A 7,236-nucleotide genomic window follows, 5' to 3' on the forward strand; every position below is an offset into this window, starting at 1 on the left:
GGGTCATACTATGAACATGTGTAGGCTTCTAAGGGGTTCAATGCACCCATTTTGCTGAAACGGTGCTACCTATCTTGCATACATTAACACAGAGAATCTATGAGTTAGTATATAAGGTGTACACAGTACAGCTCCAAAACATGAAGAGGCAATGACTGCTCTGTGCTTACTGGTATTTGCTTGTGACAGCGCAGTGTGAAACAAAAGAGTTGCTAGGACCCATCTGAACACAGCAGCACAGTTTGCTGTTACCAAAGGGCCTACAGCTAACATCATACGTATTAACTCCTTATCAGGCTTCCACCTTTAACCACACAGAGCAGGTATTGGTCTAGATCAGGCAGTACAAATACATCAGCCCAGTCCATTCTTGGTATTTTGAGACAAAGAACAGGGCAGTGTGATGATGGCATGTAATAAGAGAGCACCAAGCAACACACAATATATGTTTTAAGCCATACGTAGAAATTCTTCATTCAGCTGATCTTTGGCATTTGTCTGAAGAAGAAAGAAGCAGAGAGGTATGTCAAGTGCCTACTATTGACCCTTTCTCTGTTGCAATGACATCTTAATGAGGTGCAAGAATATCTCGTTCAATGCACATATCATCATATGGGATAAGAATGGATTGTTGGACAGCACGTCTGAGTGCTGGGAATTTAGAAAGGCATTGGATAGAATGAGGGATAGAATGAAACAGCAAATTCCAAAAGGGGGTGCGAAGAAAGGAGCTAAAGGCGGGAAAGAAGGAAGAGAGAAATTACTATTGGGATGGACAGGGGAAGGAAGGAAATAAAAGCCACATTCTTTATAAGCTCTGGAAAAACTCCAGCTCTTTCGTTTTTTTAACAACTAAAAAAGTAATTACTGATATTCATTGATTTTTACAGTTTTTGATAACAAACAATTAAACTGGAATTCAAAACAAATAGAAACTGAAAACAGGAATACCTACAAATCTTCTGTTAGAAAATATAGTTCAGAACAGAACTATAACAGACACTAACTTGAATAAGCAAGATAAATGGAACTCATAACTTATGCATCAAATCCCATCCATACAAAATTGAAAAAACATTCCACACACACCACCCGGGGCCTTTCCAAATGAAAATGCAAACATCACAACACTCTTCACAGGCAGGGCAACAACTCTTCCATCCTTACTGCACACAGAACAAGGAACGCATATTCTCAGTGATAAGCAGGAGTTACCTGGCCAGTTCATTTAGTAAAATAAGTTTCAACATTTATTGTAAAAGACAGATTACCGGTTTCCCAGCAGAATTTACTACCACGAGCAGGATCCTCTCATCACAGCCCACTCTCACTTACTCCCAAAACAGCTATATGGAGCAGGAAAACCATGATAAGGACAGCAGATTACAACTAAAAACAGCTCACATTTGGACAGCTCTCATCTCCCCAGATTGCAAAATCGTGAACTTGAGAACTATTTTCATTTATCAAAGAGCTCTATCATCCCTCGGTTGAAACCAGCATAATCACACCATGCAGGTCCCATAGAATGATTTGGCTAAATTATTTAAAGAGAAAATAGAGAAAAACGGCCAAATCCTTAGAACCTCTTCCTCTATAGATTACCCCTCAGCTACTGAGGGACTTGAAAGACTGTCGCAGGCAATTCATCTCTGTACTTCCACTTCTGTTAGTGAACAATCAGTCTTGAACAGTCTGGTAACACCAAAATCTAGACCACCTGAGCGAGGATCATTGCCTCCTTGGACCTTAAAAATCTCCGGTGATGAGATTATTCTGATTCTTACTGCTATATGTAATCTTTCTTTACTCTCCCTCTGTGCCGCCAACTTGGGAACAGGCCATGATCACTCTTTGCTGAAAAAAACCATAGCTGATCCTGCAATACTATCCAGCTATGGGCCCATATCCTTACCCCCCTTTCCAGCCAACATCCTAGTGAAAGAGGGTAACGGACAACTCTACAATTCTTTTTAGAACTTCTCTCTCCTTGATGACACACAGTATGGCTTTAGGGCAGGCTACAGTTCTAAACTGGTATTACTTGTCAGAGCTGACAATGTCAGGCTGACTTTGGACTAGGGCAGATCGGCTACTCTGGTCTGGTCAGATTTCGCAGCAGCTTTTGACACTGTCTGCCATATGACCCTCATCTCCATGTTAGTGGAAGCTGGGTTTCTTAGAAAGCTCCGACCTGATTCCACTCAATCTGTGGAGGAAGAACACACCATGACAATCTTATACTTTTCAATCCAAGCCTTTCTCCATAAGCTGTGGTGTTCATCAGGGTTCAGCATGTTCTGATGTTTAATGTCTATATGGTGCCTTAGCCGCCATTATTATGTCTGTTAGATTTAAGATCATGTTGGATGCGGAGAGTCTCAAATTGTTGTTACCATAGTCGACAGCTACAAACTCACATTCATCCAATGTATGCCAGAAGTTGTACATTTATCCAATGGATGTCAGCAGTTGCACACTGGATTCCTGACAATTGTCTGGAACTTAATAGCGAAATGACAGTAATCCTACTGTTCGGGAAACAATCGGTTAACTGGTCTCCCCATTAGTGGCCTGTAGCGATAGGGGCGCCCTCGTTCTTGTTCACTTAACCAAGAATCTTGGTATTTGGTTTGACCAGCAGTTGTCTTTTCAAACCCATATCAATGTGAGCTCTGCCACATGCCACTTGATTATGAGAATGCTGAAAAAAAAAATTATTTCCTTCCTTTGGACCCCCGTAAAATGGTGGTGCTGGTCCCCATTGTTACCTGACTAGTCTATGGGAACCTGCTATTTCTGGAAGCATCACAATATTTACTCCAAAGTCTGCAGTTTATGAGAAACCCTGAGACTCGACACATTTTCAGTATATCTCAACAACAGTCCTCCTCCAAAAATGTAAATGGCCTACACTGGCTGCCTGTTAAAAACGAATTATCTTTGAAACACTTTGGGCCTTATTACAAGTCTGGTGGTCTTCAGAACGTCACACTTGCGGTCAGGACTGCCACTGTTGCAGCAAGCCAACCGCCACATTAAAACCCTGACAGTCAGACTGCCAGAGTTCTGCCAGCACTGCCAAGATCCATGATCCCGGCAGCCTGGCAGTGGCGGAGATCGAAATCCGCCAAGGCAATGCTGCATGCAGCGCTGCCCTGTGGATTACGACCTTGTTCTCCACCAGCCTTTTCATGGCAGTAACACCGCCATTAAAAGGCTGGTGGAGAACAGGTGCAGGGGGCCACAGAGGGGCCCCTGCACTGCCCATGCACTTGGCATGGGCAGTGCAGGGGTCCCTCTGCCCAGCACCCTCGCAATGTTCACTTCTTTGCAGACAGTGAACATTGCGAGGGTCCTGGTGCACCCTGCGGGCTACAGCACTGTCACTGGCCCGCTGACCTAGCGGGAAACTCTTAATAACTCCGGCTGGGTGGTCGCCATGAAGGCGACGGCCATCCTGTCAGGAATTTGGCAGACAGGCTTTCCTATCCGCCAAACTCTTAATTAGCCCCTTTGTCATATTCATAGTGGAGTTGAGAACACAGGTCCTATGTACAGCAGGAAAAAAATGCTTTTGCAACATTTGGGCGTTCTTTGTGTTTTTCTGCCCTGAAAAACGAGACAGTTCAAAACATCAAGTGCTCTGGATCTCGGAAAAAATCTTTCTCCTATCTGGACACCACTTGGTGGAATTTGCTAACTCTACAGCTGAAAAACATTCAGAACATAAGAAGTTCAGGAAACTTTTGAAAACATGTCTCATCATACTTCCTTAGTCCCCTTCCATACTGCTTTTCTCCGCATGTTGGCTCATTTGGTCCTTTCTTAGAGTTGAGATGCCCCTCAGGTATTTGTAGCACTTTATACATATGTCTTCATTCATTCAATATGGTCCCTGGAATGGCTTGCTGCTAAACTTATACTGAAGATCAACTAAGTAACCAATCAGAAGTATGTAACTAAAGAGAACCATTCCAGTTGTCAGAAGACAGACAGTCAGTATTACCCGAACAGCAGCTTTTCAGCATTTCTGATTGGATGTTATAAATATATGAAAATGGACCTCTGAGGTTTGACCATTTTAATTGTCTTTTGGGCACCTATTTAGAATAATGCTGGCCCAGCTTTTCCATCCTGCCACAGACTTTTCAAGACAGAATGGGTGGGCCAGTAATTAAAAATAGTTTGTGAGCCAGAGCAAGATTCAGTAGTGATTTTTAGGTATGGCATTAGCACCAACCTTTTTATTTTACTACAATTATATTTATCATATACTTATTTACAGGGTCTCTCAGTCAGTCCTCTTAATCCATATTAGGTCTGTTATTGTGGCATTCCCACATTTCTTCTGCCCACTACATCAAGCATGGGTCAGTCCACTGAAGCCATTGGCTAACTTCATTGTGAGTGACAGCATCCATGTATGCATGCTTTATATATATGTGTGTGTGTGTGTGTGTGTGTGTGTGTGTTTTTAAGCAATGTTCTTTTTTTTACACTGACGAAGTCTGAACCCCACCAAGAACGTTTTGAAAAAAACATGACAAGATAAAACAAGCCTTTACAAATCCACATGTCTGGCAGCCAACGCCAGACGTATGGCTTTGCCAATGTTTGTTGTGTGCCCGTGGAAGCAGAAGCAGCAGCTGCATAGAACGAATTAGTTCGGCAATTCGCTTACACTTCGCACTCAGAGAAACAAAAAGTGTGCCCATTCCTAAATCCACTTCCCTGACTAGGGGTGTTATTCTTTTCTCATTCTACCACATGAATTATTAATTATACTAAAAGAAAGATGTCAGATAAAACACGTTTTGGCAGAGGAAACAGCTGCAAAATGAAAGAGTTTATTAATAGCACAGCAATGAAAGTAAGCAGTCCTATATGAAAAGAATATGTTTCCGTCTACGCTGTAAAGTTATCCAAATGGAGCAACTTTCCATAAGGCTCTGTCTTTTCTAATAAATTGCAAACAGAACATTTTAATTTTGCATGCGCTGCCTACGGAGAGCGCGAGGTTTTAGCACAGTCACCCCCGAGCTAGTGCCACGATTCTGGTTCCAAGAATTAATCAGAGAGGAATACGTAGCGAGAATCATGTTGGGGAGCAATTTAGGGAGCTGCCCTGGGAGCCCCTATGCAAGGTCCATCAGGCAACCCCTAGAAAAATTACATGGAGCTGCAAGGAAGGGGTGGAGGCTAAGCGTCACGGCGCCTACAGCACCAACACTTCTAGCCTCAGGCGTGGAAGAGGTTCTTCGAGAGTATAAACGGTGATTGTTTTAATTTAAGTAGGCCCCGTTGATTTCACCAACCTGCTAGAGCTTTTTTCCTCAGGAAAGAGCTATTGTGGTGTAAACTGCCGTTCACTATTTTAGTGTTAATCATTACTATGGCATTGCAGCATTGTTTTGTCTACTGAGATGTGGCCTTCCAAGTGCTTTGATCGCGGATTCAGATTTGTGGAGGGGTGCCCCGTGTGTAGGTTGGGAGGTGTTTGATTCAGTTATTATGAGCTGTGGGGGCATTTTTAGGTGGGTTGCCACAGGTGCTCAAAGCCCAACAAATGTACACGAGTGGTAGGAAGCAGATAGTAACCTGTTATTTGTATATTGTGAGGTGCTGGGTGTATGTTCGAAGTAGGGACTTGATGTGTGCTGAGTGGTGCTGCAAGGTACTGTGTAGTGAGCGTGCTTTTGGGCTAAACGTTGTGGCAATTATAGGACAGGTAGGGGTAGTTTTGACAAACAAAAAAGTGTAAATCGTAATCATTACGTTAAGCTATGGAAAGTTCCAAAGGACCTCTGATCGTCATCTGTCTATCAAAGAATGTGTTCTGCATCACAGTGAGTTTTTTAGGCATGTGCTCATCGAGGTGAGGGCATATGATACATCCAGTCACACTGTACAGAAATCCGCTGCACATATCAGCAAAAGGCTACCTGAGAAGCAACTAGGATGTGTGATGCCCAACACTGAAAGTCCGACTGTCATCGAATGACCTTCAACAGCATGGCATCCCCAAGTACCACCCAGATTATGTCATGCAAATGTACCCTAAAGCAGATACAAGTAAACAGGCACAGTCTTAAAAAAATCACTAACTATATATCAATAAATATTTCTAACCTAATGAGCAGTAGAAATCTTATCTCGCTATATGAAAGTCCTTGGTAATCCACCAAATATCTCACTAATGTTATGTTTCGTTGCTGGCATTTATACAGCGCTGGGCCGTTTAATGCTGTAACCTCATAGTACTATAGACTGGCTGCAAACGCGACTCGTTTGAAATCGTGACGTATGTAAGCCCTCATGACTTTTCGACATCTACATGTGTCACCCAAACCCAGCACAGCTTCCAAACGCGAGCTCCCCAATCAGATAATATTCTCTAGCGCTTAGAGACATCGACCTCTGCAATGAAAACGTAAAGTACGCGAATTCACTCAAATGAAAGTGCCTCAAACTGAAAACAGACACAAAAGGTAAGTCCATCAGCAGAAATGTACCTCCGCAACATGGGACCCCCTAAATAAAAGTATCCTGACAATGTGGTCCTAACTGCCTCTTCCCCTCAGAGCAATGGGGTACGTGCGCTTTCTGACAAAATGACTGTCTATGCATAACGGTATATGTAAGCGCAGTCCAAATAACACTTGCTGTTCACCCGCACAGAGTGGTTTTGGATATAAAACAGACTGCAGTATATATAATTCGTTCTTCGTAAAAGCGCCACTGTTATAACAGGTGCTGCCCTCACCCCGGCCGTCCCCCAGAATCCCCTCTCTCCCACTCACCTTGCGGACTAACAGCAGAAGCCACACACGAAGGGAGAGGCTCGTAGAGCGCGTCTTCTCACCGACGAGCCTCGCTCCGTGCCCTGTCACAGCTCGCATCCACGCTCACAGCTCGAGGGCCGCCCAGCACCGCGCGCAGATCAATTCCAGATGTGGCGTGGACGCGTTCCAAGAGTGAGGAGACCCCGCGCGCTCCAGCGCGCGGCGCGGAGGATGAGCCATGTCGTGCACCTCGTGGCTCTGCTTCATGTCAGTGCACCTTGCCGTGCGATCCCCTCTTAGTGCCCGCTTGGATGATGAGCAGTCAGTGAGCAACGCCGGGGGATCCCCGTCTTCGTGCGCCCCGCGGGTGTACTGACCCGACAGCAAGCATGTCCCAGCCTCTGCTATAGAGGCTCTGACACTGAGCAGAACGCTGTGCAGACCGGTATTC

The 7,236-nt window shown here is 44.3% G+C and overlaps 1 protein-coding gene across 1 annotated transcript in view; it reads right to left on the minus strand.

Annotated features, from left to right (window-relative positions):
• Positions 1–6,929, minus strand: part of PODN (podocan) — a 403,282-nt gene extending 396,353 nt beyond the window's left edge. The window contains exon 1 of the mRNA XM_069232653.1: positions 6,804–6,929. The gene's annotated coding sequence lies outside the window, so the exon portion shown is untranslated. The remainder of the gene's footprint in view (positions 1–6,803) is intronic.
• Positions 6,930–7,236: the final 307 nt, after the last annotated feature.

Source organism: Pleurodeles waltl, chromosome 4_2 (assembly GCF_031143425.1).
Source record: "Pleurodeles waltl isolate 20211129_DDA chromosome 4_2, aPleWal1.hap1.20221129, whole genome shotgun sequence".
NCBI lineage: Eukaryota > Metazoa > Chordata > Amphibia > Caudata > Salamandridae > Pleurodeles > Pleurodeles waltl.